This window comes from Silene latifolia, chromosome 9, assembly GCF_048544455.1.
Source record: "Silene latifolia isolate original U9 population chromosome 9, ASM4854445v1, whole genome shotgun sequence".
NCBI lineage: Eukaryota > Viridiplantae > Streptophyta > Magnoliopsida > Caryophyllales > Caryophyllaceae > Silene > Silene latifolia.
This window is the reverse complement of record NC_133534.1, coordinates 102,263,656-102,281,636: the sequence shown is the minus strand read 5'-3', so window position 1 is coordinate 102,281,636 and position 17,981 is coordinate 102,263,656. Positions and strand designations below refer to the sequence as shown.

Below are 17,981 nucleotides of genomic sequence, written 5' to 3'. Positions count from 1 at the left end.
GGCAAGAAAGGGAATCCCGCGATCCTCCAGTATTTCTAACACCATAGGGAGCCTACTCTTGACAAAAGCATTTAACAATTGAGGACAAAGGCACCCTAGCTTGACACAACTTGGAGGTGATTTATTGGTATCCTTCTAGACTTAGTAGTTTGAAGAAACCGTATCTATGATGGAATGTGTACCCTTAGATTGCTTCCCTTTTAGATAATTTCCACCACTTAGATGAGGAAACTGTCTATTAATTTTTGTAGATGCATCCATTACTTGATTTGTGTGCTTTAATGCTTGGATGTGTCGCCATTTTGGCAAGCCCCACCTTGCCTTGCAAGAAGGCATCCTACCTCATGGTTGTCTTGTTGTGAGTTGAAGGGGCGGAGTGAGACCCGCTAATTGTCTCACATCGGCTATATTAGTAGGTTAGTTCAAATAAAGGTCCTAGTTTCAGTCACCTCTTTACTCGGGACGAGCAAAGGTTCGGTTTGGGGATGTTTGATGTGACTCATATTTGAGCACATTTAACCCCCGAATTAACCTCGTTCCTATACTTTATAGCACTTATTTGGGTCATTTACTATCTTTAGTTTCCCGTTTTGTATATTCTTTGAGGTTTTGTCTCCTTGGTAGGGAAGGATTGCTAACCTTGCATTTACATGGCGAAATGGAGCTAAATTGATCGCATCTAATGACCAACCATCAAAGAGAAGACATCACTAGAAGGCCTATGTAGATAATAAAGTGAAATGCGCAATGATGAAAGAATCCTTGCATCCTCAACACGATCCTTGCGGATTGGTAAGGAGCAAAAAGAAGAGAAGCTGTCTATCCCAGGATCCGAGCGGATTGTCCACAATCCGGGCGTCTCCCAACACCACAATCCGGGCATCTTGTGCCTAGGACGAGTGTCCCACAGCAGCTCAAGCCGAGCGTCTCAGCCGTGATCCGCTCGGATCACAAGTCAGTACCAACCATGCCTCAGCACGGGACGAGCATCTTAACACGGGACTAGGAACACGGATATGCTCATTTCCTTCGAGAGGAGCATTTCCTCAACTTTTCTTAAGGTCTTAATAGTCATTTAAGCCCTTAGTAACCCTAATATTTGTACCTAATCTTTAGTATAAATACCCCTTTGTACTACCTAGATTAGCATCATCTCTTAATCACCTCTTTATGCTCTCTTAATCAAGTTGTAATCATCCTTTAATCTAGTAGTAATCTTATAATCAACTATTAATCAAGTTTTAATACAAATCTCAATATTAATCTTTCCTTAGTTTCTCTATTGTTTTTCATTTATTTTGGGTAATTAGAAGATTATTTGGGTTTATTTGGAGGATTGACAACCTTCCATCAATCATCAAGTACTTCTATTATTCTTTGCTTTATTATTTGGAATCATCTTCATAGATATAATTCTCTCTTAACCTTGTTTAATTATTGTTAATCACTTTCATTTATTCATCATGTTTTGCCTTGCTAGTATGATTGACAACCTTGTTAGCATGTTAAACTTGACAATGAGTAAGTAGTTACCTTAACTAGGGTTAATGGGGAATTAGGGGAAACTAACATGGGGATTGATTCATGCTTAATCTAATATGTTTTCATAATTAATTTGCTTGCTTGTTGTGATTTCAACTTATGCACATGTTATGTTTGATGAAATGCGAGCCTATGAATCCTTGCATTTTTTTACCCATCACCTATCTTTTCAATGAGGCTTGTAAACTTATACACCAACTCGAGCCTTATTAGACCATGCATATAGTTGAATAGGAAGGATTAAGTCGACTTGTAGATGTTGTACAATCTAATCGATTCGGCTCTGGGACCCAACCCTTCTTAGGGATTGTAAGCTTATACACCAACTCGATCCCATCACAACAATAATTGCTTGTTTTATAATTGAGAACATGTTTGTATGATCAACTCCTATGAATCCCCTATGAACCCATGACACCCTAGTGCTTTTAATCAATTGTTTACATCTCTTTTTAATCATGTTGCTTATTTTTATTACTTTACTTTTATATTGTTGATTAGTTTAGTTGATCTCCTGTCAGAGGAAGTTCGTGCGTCCCATGCCAAGACTTGCAAGGCGTTGGACTTCATTTAAGGATTTTAATCGTCATTTAAGCCCTTAGTTAACCTAATACTTGTACTTAGTATAAATACTCACTTGTAATAGGAGATTAGAATCAAGTTAGTAGAGTAGATTGGACTTCAATTAGCTTAATTACACTTTAATCCTTCTTTAAATATTGTTCAAGAATTCTTAGATCTAGTTGGGTAATTGAAGATTATTTGGGATTATTGGAGAATTGACAACTCTTCATCATCAATCAAGTTTTCTTCTATTATTCTTTCCATTCCAATTGTTTATCATAAGTTTCGTAGAATTTCTTTACTCTTTACTTAATCCTTATTTATTGCTTTACTTTTCCATCATGTTTATACTTGTTAAGATGATTGACACCATTATTAACATGTTTTCCATGATAATGGCTGAGTAGTTCCCTAACTAGGGTTAGTGGGAGATTAGGGGAGTTAATCATGGGGTAGATCTATACTTAATAAGTTCATATGAATGCTTGCTTGTTGTAGTTTCAACTTATGCACGTGTTATGCTTGATGAAATGCTTGATTGACAACCTAGCATGATTTTCTTATCTTTTCAACAAGACTTGTAAGACATAAACTAACTCAAGGCTTGTTAGACCATGCATATAGTTGAATAGGGAGAATTAAGTCATTATAGGTGTTGTAAAGTTGTGACCGACTCTTCTCTGAGACCCAAAACTCCCTAGGAATTGTAAGATATAAACTAACTCGATTACATTACAACAATAAATTGCTTGCATCTATGTAACTTATTTATGTGATCTCATCATGATTTCCCCTATGAACCCATGATACCCTAGTGCCTTTAATCAATTGTTTACATCCCCATTTACTTTTCTTGTTTTGATTTCCATCTGTTTACACTTCCTTTGTTAAGTAGTTTAGATTACGCTCTCAACTCAAACTAAATTGTGACTTAAAGATATAACACTAGCATTTGATAGCTTAATTCAATACCCGTCCCTTAGGATACGACCTTTACTTACCGCTCTACTAAGAGTAGTTTGTCGAGACTATAAATATCGTTTGATGGCATTGACGACAAGTCCCATCAACCTGAAATCCATTCGAATCATGGATATTGAAAGCAATAATGTACAGTTTACATTATTGAGTCGTCATGTGCATATATAAAGACTAATTTAAGCATATTCATATTGTTTTCTTATTACATCACTGCATTACTTCATATCATATAGTTTAGAACTTAGTCACATATCATATGCATACACATTATCGCTGATAATATGATCAATTAAAACAAAAGGTGTAGTATTACAAAAGTGACGAGATTATTTGAAGTGAAGATGAGAAAATCGTTATAAATGATTATCTTCGGATTATGAATTTTGAAAAGATCAGTGATTCCTATTAATTTATATTATTTGAAAACATCTATCAAGTTGATCAAGTACGATGACAACTATTTCCAAGATCGAGAAAGTTTATCACATCATGAGTTGCATTGACGTTTTACAAGTGATATAACCGTCAGAGGGGGTGTGCACGCGCTGTACTCTTTTTATTTCCTTATCCATGGTTTTGTCCCACTGGGTTTTCCATAGAAAGGTTTTAATAAGGCAGCTTATTAGTTTGCGTGTTAGAAGAATATTGTACTCTTTTTCCTTTTTTTAACAGAGAAAACAAGCACCGATGAATCTCCTTCCCCTTTAATCATGGAATTAGGTTCAAATGAGTCCTCTTAGATTAGATGAGTCCATGAGTCCCCATCTTAGCCATTAGATTAGGAGAATGAATGATCAAGATTAGAACAAATGAAGGCCCAATATTAAATCTTACAACATAAAACCCTAATCTCCCTCACCCATTATTCATTCACTCTGCCTCCCTCACTCCCACTTCTCTCTCTACCTCCATTTTTATCTCTTTCTCCTACCGCTCCCAACCACAACTCCGACCACCCACTCACCAATACCACCCCTTCACCCACATCCACCATTAAAACAAGCGATGCTGCCGCCTCCCTTCAGTGATATCCACTCCTTCACCGATATCCACCCCGACAACAACCTACCGCCGCCTCCCTTTTCTTTTCTTTTTTTCAGATCTGAAACAAATGTCCTCCGCCGCCTGCCCCTCTTCTTCCCCTGCCGCCTCTTCTCGTCGTTTGTCGCCTCCCTCCTGCTCTCCTTTTTTTCTTTTTTTTTTCCTTTTTGTGTAGTGGCTTGGTGGAGGTGTTGTGGTGGAGGTGTGTTGTGGTGGAAATGTCGTGGTGTGGTCTGTTGGCGTCGTGGGTGTGGGGGCTAGTGGCGCGATGGGTGTGGGTCAGATGGGTGGGTGGTTGGTGGGCATGGTTGTTGGTTTGATGGGTGTTTGGCGTTGTTTTCTTTTTCAAATTTAGAGTTTTTTTTTCTGATTTTGCTCCATTTTTTTATTAAAGGGGAAGGAGATTCATCGGTGTTTGTTGTTGTGTAGTTGTGGGGCTACGGTGGTCAGAAGCCGGCATGGGTGGTGTTGGTTTTCAGATCTTGTTTTTTTTCGAGATCTACGGCCTCGTGGTTTGTTGGTGGTGGTTAAGACTAATGTTACGCTGATATGGATTAAAGTTACATTCCTAAGAGAATAAAGTTTCATAAATTAGGACTAAAGTTGGCGGCGGTGGTGGTTAAGACTAAAGTTACACCGATATGGATTAAAGTTACACCGATATGGATTAAAGTTACACCCGTAAAGTACCAAAGTTACAGTAATATGGATTAAAATTACAAAATAAATGTAAATTCAAATTAATATATCCAAAATTACCATATTAGAATAAAGTTATGTCGTCAAAGGTTAACGTTGCACCCGTAAGGACATAAAGTTTCATAAATTAGGACTAAAGTTATAGAAACCGTTAAAATTACATTATTACATGAATAAAACTTTTTATATAAGAAATGGCCTAAAAAATTAAAGTTGCAATTTTTAGCATTCGAGTTTCACTTGTAAACATTAAAGTTATATTTTATAAATCAGGAAATTAAATAAATATTAGTGACAATTACATTATTAAATAAATTCAAATTTTTATATTAAAAATGGTCTAAATAAAATTAAAGTTGCAATTTTTAGCATTAAAGTTTTACTCGTAAAACATTAAAGTTATATTTATAAATCAGTGAAATTAAATAAAGATTAGTCACAATTACATTATTACATAAATTCAAGTTTTTATATTAAAAATGGCCTAAAAAAATTAAAGTTTCACTTTAAAGCATTAAAGTTGCACTCGTATACCATTAAAGTTACCACAATAAATTAAATAATATTAGTCACAATCTATATTATTTCATAAATTTAATTTTTTATATTAAAAATGGCATAAAAAAACTAAAGTTACACTTCTAAGCATTAAAGTTTCACTCGTAAAACATTAAAGTTATATTCAAAAATATATAAATTTAAATTTTTACTTACAAAATGACTTTAAAAAATTAAAGTTACAACCGTAAAGAATTAAAGTTACATTCACACATTAAAGTTTCACTTATAAAACATTAAAGTTTCAATCCAAAATTGCTTAGAAGCTTCAAATCTCAACCATCAATCTTAGAAGATCCAATGGCTTAGATTAGGACTTGGGGACTCACCATTTTAGGTGGACTCATTTGAACTTGCCTATATATATATATATATATATATATATATATATATATATATATATATATATATATATATATATATATATATATATATATATATATAAGTGGACATTGAGTTATAATAAATGATAGTATACTCTTTGTTTAGTAAAAACCTTAATCTATCTGGCTGGATATTGGTGTATGCTGAGCTCCTTTTGTGGTATCAGAGCCATGGTGGTGATAGTTAATTAGAATAATTAGATATAGTTCAACACAATGTTTCTCTAACCTTTATGAGTATAGTTAAACATTTTCTTGGCAATAAAACCACTGTTAAAAACAGTATTAGTCACGAGGTTGATATACGTCAAGATCTAGATTTACTTAATAACTGGAATGTTCCTAGAGTAAGTGCTAATACAATTTATAAACTAGGCACCTTTGAAAAATTGGGTTTAAAACAAGTAGTCAAAACTACAGAAGAAGCAGTCTCACTTAATAATGAAGAGATGTTTCTACAATTACTGACCAACCATGATTTAGAACCTTATAAAAAGTCAGACCACAAATTTATTCATATTGGCCTGGTTCAAGTGGCTTTTAAACCACTAACCTTAGAAGGTTTACCTGAGAGCTTTATAGCAGCCCTAAGAGATGGAAGAAATTTGGATTGGAAAAAAATCAATCATGGGTGTCATAAAATCAAGTCTGGCTTATGGACCAGTTTATTTTGATGTCTATCCAAATTTAACAATGTCTTTAAGTGATGATAATATATTAGATGCCTTAACATTAAACGTTAAAACACATGGTTATAACTATGCTCAAGGATCTGAAATTATTTGTATATGTTATAGAATATACTTTAAACCTTTATATACTCTGAATCCTTGTTGTAAATTGGCTGATAAACCAATTAATGAAACCATTGTCATAGAGACTAATTTTCATAAGTCTGATATAACGACTAGAAGAAGGATTAAATGGGAAAAAATATCGTTCCCTGAAAATTGGAAAATTAAAAGGGCTATGACACCTAAACCTGTTATTTACACAGATCTGTTAGATGTAACACAGACAGGTGATGTATTTGTTACTTTAAACTTTGGTAATAATCAAACTAATAGACTGCTAAGAAGAACTAGTAACAGCCCTTCTAGACTTACTAGATATAATTCTGCGAGATCTTATATATCTCCATGTGACTATATACTAGATCGCCCGAGTACATCTAGACACTCAACTTCTCAAATAAGAGAAGAAATTAGAGATGATGATTCATCTCTTGATGAACATAAGGAACCTAGAATGGATGAATTTAAACTCCATAGAGATAACATATTAAGGGGACACTCTAATGAAGAGAATGTTGAGACTATGTCTCAAATGAGTTTTAGTTTTGGTAATGGATAGAAAAACTTCTAAAATAGATTTTAGTTTCGGATCTAAAGCTAGATATGAGATTAAAGAAGAATTTAAGCTATCCAGATGGGAGATTTTCAGGACATGGTTCCTAAAAAATTTTGATGATAATCAAAAAGCAACAATACAAAATGAATTTTATGACTTTTGTACTTTTCATAACCAGATTACATATTTTGTACCTTGGTTTTGTGCTACGTATGTAGAATAATACATTTCTGTTTTAGAAAGAAATTATATTTTATCTAATGGAGATGAATTAAATGATATTTACCCTCCTTTACAATCTTTTAGGATGGAAAACTGTAATTTTATTGCCCTGGCAAAATTATTTGACAATAAAGATACTGTTATGACAGCATTTCATCTAAATGTTTTGATACAACAACAAAACTATTCAAATCTATTTTTAAAAATAGTAGGAGAACAAATTGGTTCTTTACACGAAAAAATAGATAATATCATTTCTCTTTTAAATAAAAGAACTACGTCTGAAGGAGATACTTCTTCGTCAACTTCTTATTCATCTTCTTCAGCTGTTAGTATCCAAGGTCCTCCTGTAATCAAGGACTTCGTGTTAAAACAAAAGCCAGAATGGGAGACCAAACTAACAGAACAAGTAAAACTGAGCGAACAAGTTCAAAATTTTCTTAAAGAAAAAATGGAAAGCCTATCTTTAAAAACTCTTAGTGACGATTTTACTAGTCGTTTTTATAACAACCCTGACCACAAGGAGGTCATAAAGGATGAGTTTAATAAACTTGATACAAAGTGGGCCGATAAACCTACTCAGAGATTGTATTACTATAATCGTCCTTCCCATATAGATGTTCTTCATGAAGAACAAGAATACCAGTTAAATAATAGTTACAGTGGTAAATGTATCTATGAATGGAATATCGATGGTTATACTGATAAACAAATTTATAATCAAATTCATAGAACGCTCATATATTCGACTATTTGCAAAAGTTCTGGTAATACCGATGTCAATATAGCTAAAATGATAGCTGCAGGATTCACTGGCCAACTTAAAGGTTGGTGGGACAATTATTTATCTAGCACAGGAAGGAATGCTATTCTTAGCACTACAACCAATGTTGATGGTAAAGAAAAAGAGAACGCAGTTTATACACTAGCCATAAATATTGTTGAACACTTTACAGGAAGATATTCTGACAATCATAAGAATATCAGAACTTTATTACAGAATCTTAGGTGTAAAACACTTACTGACTTTAGGTGGTATAAAGATACTTTCCTTAGCAGGGTTATGAAACTCCCCGAATTAATAGTACTCATTGGAAAGCCAAATTTGTGGATGGTTTACCCAATTTATTTGCTGAAAAGGTTAAAAAAATCCCTCAGAGGTAATATGACCTCTATTCCTTATGATAATTATACTTATGGTAAACTTACAGGCACTTGTACCCAAGAAGGCTTGAATCTCTGTAATGAGATCAAATTAAATCAACAATTAAAACGCCAGAATTTGGTTGAAAGAAACCAACTAGGTGAATTTTGTAACCAATTTGGCATGGATGTGCCAGCTTCTTCCCATAAGAAGAACAAACATTTTAATAATTCTTATAATACTTATAAAAAAAAGGAAAAAGAAATATTACTCTAAGGACAAGCTGGATAAAAAGGTTGAAAGAAAAGTCTTTAGAAAATCTTATAAGAAAAATAAAAAACCAGACAGACAGATTGTCTGTTATAAATGCAATAAGATTGGCCACTTTGCTAAAGACTGTTGGACCAAAAATAAAATTGCTAGTCTTGATATTGATAATGAAATAAAAGACAAGTTATACAAACTTTTTCTAGTTTCTGATGAGGAATTTGAAGAATCTAGTTCCAGCTCTGATAATGAGGTTAAGATTATGGATAATGATTCTTATCTCTCTGAATCCGAAAGCTCAGAATGTGAAACTTGTTTAAAGGGTAAATCTTTTGACAAAAATAACATTAATAATCATGATTTTTATAATCTAGTATCTCAGTTTGAAGAAAATCAAATAAATGTTCTCGATAATAATCAATGGGTTGAATTACTTAGAACTATCAAAGACCCTGAAATGAGGTCTAAGATAATAGATCAAATAGGCAATGAACCTAGTACTTCTAATACTGAAATTAGTTTTCGTACGGAAACAGATTACAAAGAACCTTATACTATGTCTGAAGTTTATAATCTTCCAAAAACACGACAGATAAATTCTCACCCTACTTCTGTAAAAGATATTTTATCTGAAATTGAAAATCTTAAACTAGAAATAAAAAATTTAAAGAATGAGACTAAAAGTCAAGATACCAGAATATCTAATCTTGAAATTCTTAGTCTTCTAGACCAAGCTCCCAAGAATAAAGAGACTCAAGAAAGTCAGATAAATTCTGAAAGTGCTAATAAGAATCCAGACATACCTGACAAAATTGTTGGAAGTAAACAGACTGTGAACTCTCTAAATCTTAATAATGAATTTCTTCAAACCCTTGAGACTGTTGTTAGTCAAAAATGGTATATCAAAATTATCCTAAAAATTGATAATTATTTTTCAAAAGAATTTATTGCTCTTATAGATAGCGGTGCAGATTTAAATGTTATTCAAGAAGGATTAATTCCTACAAGGTATTTTGAAAAAACCTCTCATACTCTTTCTCATGCAGGAGGAGAAAAATTGAATATTAAATTTAAGCTTCCTAGAGCTTCTCTTTGTGTTGATGGGAAATGTATTCCATTAAGTTTTCTATTAGTCAAAAACAAATTATCTGCCCAAGTTATTCTTGGAACACTATTTCTTAATAAGATTTATCCTTTTACTTGTGTGGACAAGGAAAAAATTGTTGCAACTTATGACGATGCTTCAATAACTTTTAAATTTATAACAAAACCTTGTCTAAATATTTTGCATCTGATGTATGATCATTTGGTTTTAAAAAGAAAGCCAATTGGGGTTTTTTAAACAAGAAGTTAATGTATTAACCATTGAAGAACATCTTCAAAATCCTAAATTAAAGGAAAAGATTAAAATTTTGTCTGATTCTTTTTTCACGGATATTTGTGGAGAACACCCTAATGCTTTCTGGAATAGAAAGAAACATATAGTGAATCTACCTTATGAGGATGATTTTAAAGAAGATAATATCCCTACCAAGGATAGACCATGTGGTATGTCGTAAAACTCGTCGTCAAAAGTTACTCAACCAAAACAATATTTATAACTTCACCAACTACTCTTAGTAAAGAGGCAAGCAAAGGTCGGATCCCAAGGGACGGGTATTGATGTAAGATTTTCAATTGTAAATGGTCGTGTCTAAGGGTGTCACAATTTGGGTTGTGATATGAGATCAATTAAAACTAATCAAAAACAAAGCAAGGTAGATAAAATGGAGGTGTAAACAATTGACTAAAAGCACTAGGGTATCATGGGTTCATAGGGGATTCATGGGAGTTGATCATACAAACATGTTCTCTACTAAATGCAAGCACTTATTGTTGTGATGGGATCGAGTTAGTGTATATCTTACAATCCCTAAGAAGGTTTGGGTCCCGGAGCCAAATCGATTAGATTGTACAACACCTACAAGTCGACTTAGTCCTTCCTATCCAACTATATGCATGGTATAATGAGGCTCGAGTTGGTTTATGTCTTACAAGTCTCATTGAAAAGATAGGTGATGGGTAAAAAATGAAAGGATTCATAGGCTCGCATTTCATCAAACATAACATGTGCATAAGTTGGAATCGCAACAAGCAAGCAAATTAATTATGAAAACATATTAGATTAAGCATGAATCAATCCCCGTGTTAGTTTCCACTAATTTCCCATTAACCCTAGCTAAGGAAACTACTCACTCATTATCAAGTTTAACATGTTAACAAGGTTATCAATCATACTAGCAAGGCAAAACATGATGAACAAATGAAAATGATTAACAATAATTAAAAGGATTAAGAGAGAATTATACCTATGAAGATGATTCCCAATAATAAAGCAAAGAATAATAGAGGTACTTGATGATTGATGGAAGGTTTTCAATCCTCCAAATAAACCCAAATAATCTTCTAATTACCCAAAATAAATGATGAACAATAAAGAAATTAAGAAAAGATAAAGAAATGAGATTTGTATTAATACTAGATTAAGAGTTGATTACAAGATTAAGATGAGATTACTAATTGATTACAACTTGATTGAGAGAGCATGCTAATCTAGGTAGTACAAAGGGGTATTTATACTAAAGATTAGGGTTACAAAGGGTATAAATTACTATTAAGACCCTTAAGAAAAGTTGAGGAAATGCTCCTCTCCAAGGAGATGAGCATCTCCGTTTAGCTAGTCCCGTATGGATATGCTCGTCCCGAGCGGCTTGGAAGCTGGCACGGTGGGTTCTGTCAGGAGATCCGAGTGGATCATAGAGGAGACACTCGGATCTTAGGGCTTCAAGACGAGCGTCTTAAGCTCGGGACACTCGGATTGTGGTGCAGGGAGACGCCCGGATTGCTGGCAATCCGCTCGGATCCTGGGTCAGACAACTTCTCTTCTCTTCATTCCTCAACAATCCGCAGGGATCTTGTTGAGGATGCAAGGATACTTTCATCATTGCCCAATATACTTTATTATCTACATAGGCCTTCTAGTATCATCTTCCCTTTGATGCTTGGTCATTGGATGCGATCAATTTAGCTTCATTTCGCCATGTAAATGCAGGGTTTGCACTCCTCTCCTACCAAGGAAACAAAACCTCAAAGAATATACAAAATGGGAAACTAAAGATAGTAAATGACCCAATTATGCACTATAAAGCATAGGAACGAGGCTAATTCGGGGACTAAATGTGCTCAAATATAAGTCACATCAAACATCCCCAAACCGAACATTTGCTCGTCCCGAGTGAAGAGGTGACAAAAACTAGGACCCTTATTCAAACTAACCTACTAATATAGCCGATGTGAGACAATTAGCGGGTCTCACTCCGCCCCTTAAACTCACAACAAGACAACTATGAGGTAGGATGCCTTCTTGCAAGGCAAGGTGGGGCTTGCCAAAATGGTGATACATCCAAGCATTAAAGCACACAAAACAAGTAATGGATGCATCTACAAAAATGAATAGCCACTTTCCTCATCTAAGTGGCGGAAATTATCTAAAGAGAAAGCAATATAAGGATACACATTCCATTATAGATACGATTTGTTCAAACTACTAAGCCTAGAAGGATACCAATAAATCACCTCCAAGTTGTGTCAAACTAGGGTACCTTTGTCTTCAATTTTTAAATGATTTCGTCAAGAGTAGACTCCATATGGTGTTAAAAACACTGGAGGATCGCGGAATTCCCCTTCTTGCCTAGACAAGAAGAAGGGTCGTCTCCTTTCTACCATGCACAAAAGTGGATACGATGGAAAAGGGATCAATAGAATTTGAGTTTCATGTGGGAGTTTGCTTTTTGTTGTTGTTATTCCCCACAATTTCTTATGGCATTTGAAATTTGAGAACACTTTCTTTTTGCCATTTCTTTCGATGTTTGACATTTCAACACTTAACAATTTCAACTTTTTGCATTTCTTTTTGAACATTTTCAAAGCTACCCCATTTGTAGTGAGGGTGCTTATATTTGAAGCATAGGAATCATGCATTTTCATATAGTTAGGTGTAAGAGGGGCGGATAATGAGCTCTATATGCATTGACTCGGTCTTCATGGGCTTGCTTGTGCATTTATTACATCAAAAGATTAAGTAATCGTTCCCTATCGTAACATTTTCGGGTCGAAACTCATGGTAAGTGAACGGGTAGGGTGGAGTGATAATAGAGGAGGTGGGCTCGGCAATGGCCTCCCTATGGTGTTGCATTATGGACTCGGCTTCCTCGGAGAGTGGGAGAAGATAGTGTGGGCTACGGACATTTAGTCGGCAAATTGTGTTTAGTAGAATGAAGGACTTGGCATCTTTTGTAAGCCACACAAATTTGTTGTCAAGATTATCGTTCTTGACCCAATGGAATTTGTGATCCATAGTGGCTAGATCAATGAGGTGGCCTCCTTTAACCGGTTTATAAGTACCATCTTTGTTGAAATTCCGGTTGAAGTGTTTTGTCAGCCAAGTTACCAATCCCCCATTTACTATAAAGGCCGCACTTCCTTGCCATGATCGATATTAAGCCACCTTTCAATCAAAAGTTGAAGAATATTGTACTTCGTGGTGAATTTTCTATCAATATTCAAGGTTGACTCGAGATAGATAAAATCAAGTTCGGTGAAGTGGTTTGTTCCCTTCCTAGCAATAAGAGTATTTCCCACTACCTTGTGCCACACCCTTATGCCCGGGTGATGAACATAAAAGGCACGGCATTCAAAGAAGGACTCGAATTTCCTCTCGGTAATAGCTTTCCACAAAGGGGCGGAGATCATATTTTGTTGAAGGTTTCTTCACATAAATCGAGTCATTATAAAGAGCAAAAACTTTGCCAAAATCATTAAAGGACATCTTCCTATCCACATTCTCAAGGCGGAATTCAATGTTCGTTCGAGTCTCCACCTTTGTAACTTTCAATGAACTTAGAAATTCCAAGGTGAGGGAGAGGTAGGTCAATTCTTGCATATCAAACAATGTAAGCAACCCCATAGACTCAAAGAAGTTCTTGGTCCTTTCAAGGACACCCAATTTGGTCAAGGCATCTTGGCAAATAAACTTGGTGGGTAAAATCGATTTCTTAGCAAGAGACACAAAATTTTTCCTATGAGAGTCGGATGTGAAAGTTACCTCCGGATATTTTTCTAGTTGCTCAATAACCGGGATAGAAGTTGTAGCTTCCACCATAAGAATAGGAGTTTCTTGAATTTCCATTCTTGCTTGTTGAACCACCAAAGCCTTTGAAGCTTGAAGTGTTTGTTGCCTTTTGGAAAGGTTTGGTTTTGTAGGTACCTTGCTTCCACCTTTTGTCCTAGCCATTGTTCTTCTCCTTGTATGTATCAACAACCAATGATTTGCCTGAATTCTTCTAGTATCCTCAAGCTTCAATGAATCCCAAATCGATTTAGGATTTTCGAAATTTGCCTTTAACCCTAGAAAATCGATTCAATTTTTGAGGATTTGGATGTTTAAATGGCTTTTTGTTGATAGAGGAGTGATTTGTTTGAGTTTTGAGGAAGTTTGGAATTGATTTGGGTGAATTTGTTTGAGAAAATGAATTTTTATGGTTGGAGGGATTGAGGGTTTTGAGGGTTTTGGAGGTGTGTTTATGTTTTGAATGAAGGAAATGAAATGGGAAAGGGGGTTTTAATCCCGTGATTTTGTATTACAGCAGGGGAGACGAGCGTCTGCAGCACGGGATGCTCGGATTCTTTGTCAGCCAGTTTCAGAAAATGCAACCCGTGCTGAGACGAGCGTCTTGTTGTAAGGAGATGAGCGGATTCTGTTGAGGACGCTCGGATTCTTGGTCAGGGAAAAATCCCGGATTTTAATAGAAGCAGGACAAGCGGATCCTCACCGAGACGAGCGGATTTCTTTAGGAGACGCTCGAATTTTCAGTCAGAGAAAAATTTTCCTTTCCAGCTCTCTCAGGACGAGCGTTTTTCTCACAGAACGCTCGGATTGTAGCCAAGACGAGCGGATTCTTCCATAGACGCTCGGATTACCCCTGTACCGCACGGATTCAATTCCACCCGTGGGTATTTCATAACCCAAGTCATTTCCTCTTTGTTCCTTTGATCTTCATTGTGGGGGCACTACGAAGGCTTGGATAGCCTATGCAATTGCTATCCCCACACTATGTCAAAACACTACACATCAATAAACATATAAGTCCCTCCCTCACTTTCTCTCAAAATGATGATCTTGATCAAAGCATAAAAATATAAATCCAAAATTGACAAAAATGGAATACAATAAGTAAAATGCAAGTTAAGGGGTTAGAATATTTACAAATGGTGGTTTAGGGAGGACTCCACCAAACTCTCATTCATGTATGAGATGTCAAGGGGGCATAGCCAAGGTGTTGTTGATGTTGCTCAACACCTTGAAGAAGTAGTCGAAGGCTTGTTCATTGTCATTATAAAGATCTTCAATAGACCTTTGCATATGTTGTTCTTCATTGTGATGATTTGAGTTAACAAGGTCACCAAAGCCTTGGTCTTAGGTCATAGCATTACCAATATAAGGATTGAATAATCCTTCAAACTCGTCATCCCATAGACCGCATACTTCATCTACTTGTTCCCCAATAGTGTCATGAGTTGATGAAAACAACTCCTCTTCCTTCTTGTCATTATGGTCGATGAGGCCTTCTTCTTCTCTTGTCATGAGTGGTGGTGAGCTATTCAAGCTCGCATTCTTGTTGAAACATTCTTGCTCTTTGGATGGAGCATCTTGGAGATTACCCATTTTCTTCTCCCATATGGGCGGTGATTCTTTACCCATAGCTTGTTCTTTGCATTGAGATGCCAACTTCTTCCTATCACTTTCTCGGCTATAATGATCAATCATGAAACATGGCTCATGTAAGCGGGGAGCTCTCATTGTCTTGTCAAGGTTAAAAGTGATTGTTTCATCTCCCACTTCAAGTGTGAGCTCTCCATGTTTCACATCAATCATCGCTCCCGCGGTGTGTAATAAAGGTCTTCCTAAAATGATAGGGATGTTGGAGTCTTCCTCCATGGCAACAATAACAAAGTCCACCGGGATGAAGAACTTGCCTATTCTTACCGGCACATCCTTCCATACCCCTAAAGGTGTCTTCGTTGATCGATCCGCCATTTGAAGTGTGATATTAGTGCACTTGAGCTCTCCCATTCTTAGCCTTTTGCACACCGAGTATGGCATGACACTCACACTTGCCCCAAGGTCACATAAAGCTTTGTTTATTGTAGTGTCGCCAATAGTGCATGGAATAGAGAAACTTCCCGGATCCTTTAGTTTTGGAGGTGAACTTCCTTGTAGGATGGCGCTACTCACCTTGGTGAATGCAATAGTCTCTAGCTTCTGGATGGATTTATTCTTTGTAAGAATATCTTTCATGTATTTCGCATAGGCCGGAACATGATTAATCAATTTGGTGAATGGGATTTAGACTTCCAAGTTCTTCACAATCTCCATGAACTTTCCAAGTTGTTCATAGAACTTAGGCTTAGCTTGACGACTTGGAAATGGAAGTCTAATCACAATAGGCTCTTTCTCCTTAGCCTTCTCTTCATTCTTCTTCTTTGAAACTTCTTGAATGGTGGTGGGTTCTTCTTCTTTCTTAGAGTTTTCAACTCGTTCCTTGTCACTAGCATTCACAACATCTTCATCAATGGGCCTCTTCGGCCCTTCGTACCTTGTACCACTCCTCAAATGGATGGCACTCACCGACTCATGTCTTGGGGGATTACCTTGAGGTGGTAATTGCCTTTTTTGTCTTTGAGAACTAAAAGATGCTAATTGAGACATTTGGGTTTCCAACATCTTTGTGAGAGCTAGTATGTTGTTGATGGTGATTTCTTTTTCTTGGCTATCCTTTTGCATTTGAGTGAAAAATTCTTGTTGGTTCTTTTACATTTGGAGGACCGCTTTGTGAACATCAAAACCTTGGTCATTTGTTTGATTGTATGGAGGTTGATTTTGATAACTTTGGTTTTGATTGTAAAAGGGTCTTTGAGCTTGGTTTGTCATTGGAGGTGGGGTGTATGTTTGAGGGTTTTGAACATTTTGACTTTTGTATGAAATATTGGGGTGGAATTTGGTATTCTCATTGTAATAGTTGGAATAAGGGGTGCCACTTTTGTATGCTTGGAAAGCATTCACTTGTTCACTTGTTCCCCTACATTCACTTTGGTAATGTCCCAAAGTTCCACAATTATCACATACTCCACTTGGAATTGATGATGATGTCACCATAGCATTAACACGTTGCTTGGGTGATTTGGAGGCCTCTTCAAGTTTAGCCATGGCCTTCTCAAATTTCAAATTAATGGTATCAATATGAGCACTAAGTTGAGCACCCAATTGAGTAATGGAGTCCACCTCATGCTTTCCTCCTCTAGTAGCCTTCCGAGGTCTACTATATTGCGAGTTATGGACCGCCATTTCCTCAATTTTGTTCCATGTTTGATTGTCATCGACTTCGGTGAACATACCATTTGATCCTATATTGAGAATGTTTTGGGAGTCTTCATATAGACCATTCCAAAATTGTTGTACAAGGAACCACTCGCTAAGTCCATGGTGTGGACAAGATCTACAAGTGTCCTTGAATCTCTACCATGCTTCATACAAAGATTCCTCATCCCTTTTGTTTGAACCCGGTGATTTGGGCTCTCAACATGTTAGTCTTCTCCGGAGGATAGAATTTCTTATAGAAAGCAAGTGCCAATTTCTTCCAAGAATCAATACCAAGAGTAGCCTTATCTAGGATCTTCAACCATTGTTTCGCGGTACCAATCAAAGAAAAAGGAAATAAGACCCATCGAATTTGGTCTTGAGTAACTCCGGTTTGAGAAATTGCATCACAATAGTCACAAAAAGTCTCCATATGAGAATGAGGGTCTTCACTAGGCATCCCTCCAAATTGACTTCTCTCAACCAATTGTATGAATGCGGTTTTGTCAATGACATTACCGGTTAAATGTTGTGGTATAGGAGTACCATTTGGTAGGTTCTCCTCGGTTGGTACGGAATGTGATGAAAATTTAGGCATTGTGGGTTGATTTTATGGTGGGTTTTGTATTGGGTTATCCTCTCCTTCTCTTGAAAAAGAGTTGATGAACTCAGTGTTATTTGGTTGAATGTCCACAATCTCACAAATACCTCTCAATGTATTTCTAGCAAGTCTTCTATTGTTGGTCAAAGTTCTTTCGATTTCAAGATCAATGGG

At 36.0% G+C, this 17,981-nt stretch overlaps 1 non-coding gene across 1 annotated transcript; it reads left to right on the top strand.

Annotated features, from left to right (window-relative positions):
• The first annotated feature begins 17,324 nt into the window (after positions 1-17,324).
• Positions 17,325-17,432, top strand: LOC141603577 (small nucleolar RNA R71). Its single transcript, XR_012525441.1, has one exon. It is a non-coding gene; the product is annotated as a small nucleolar RNA R71 (small nucleolar RNA).
• Positions 17,433-17,981: the final 549 nt, after the last annotated feature.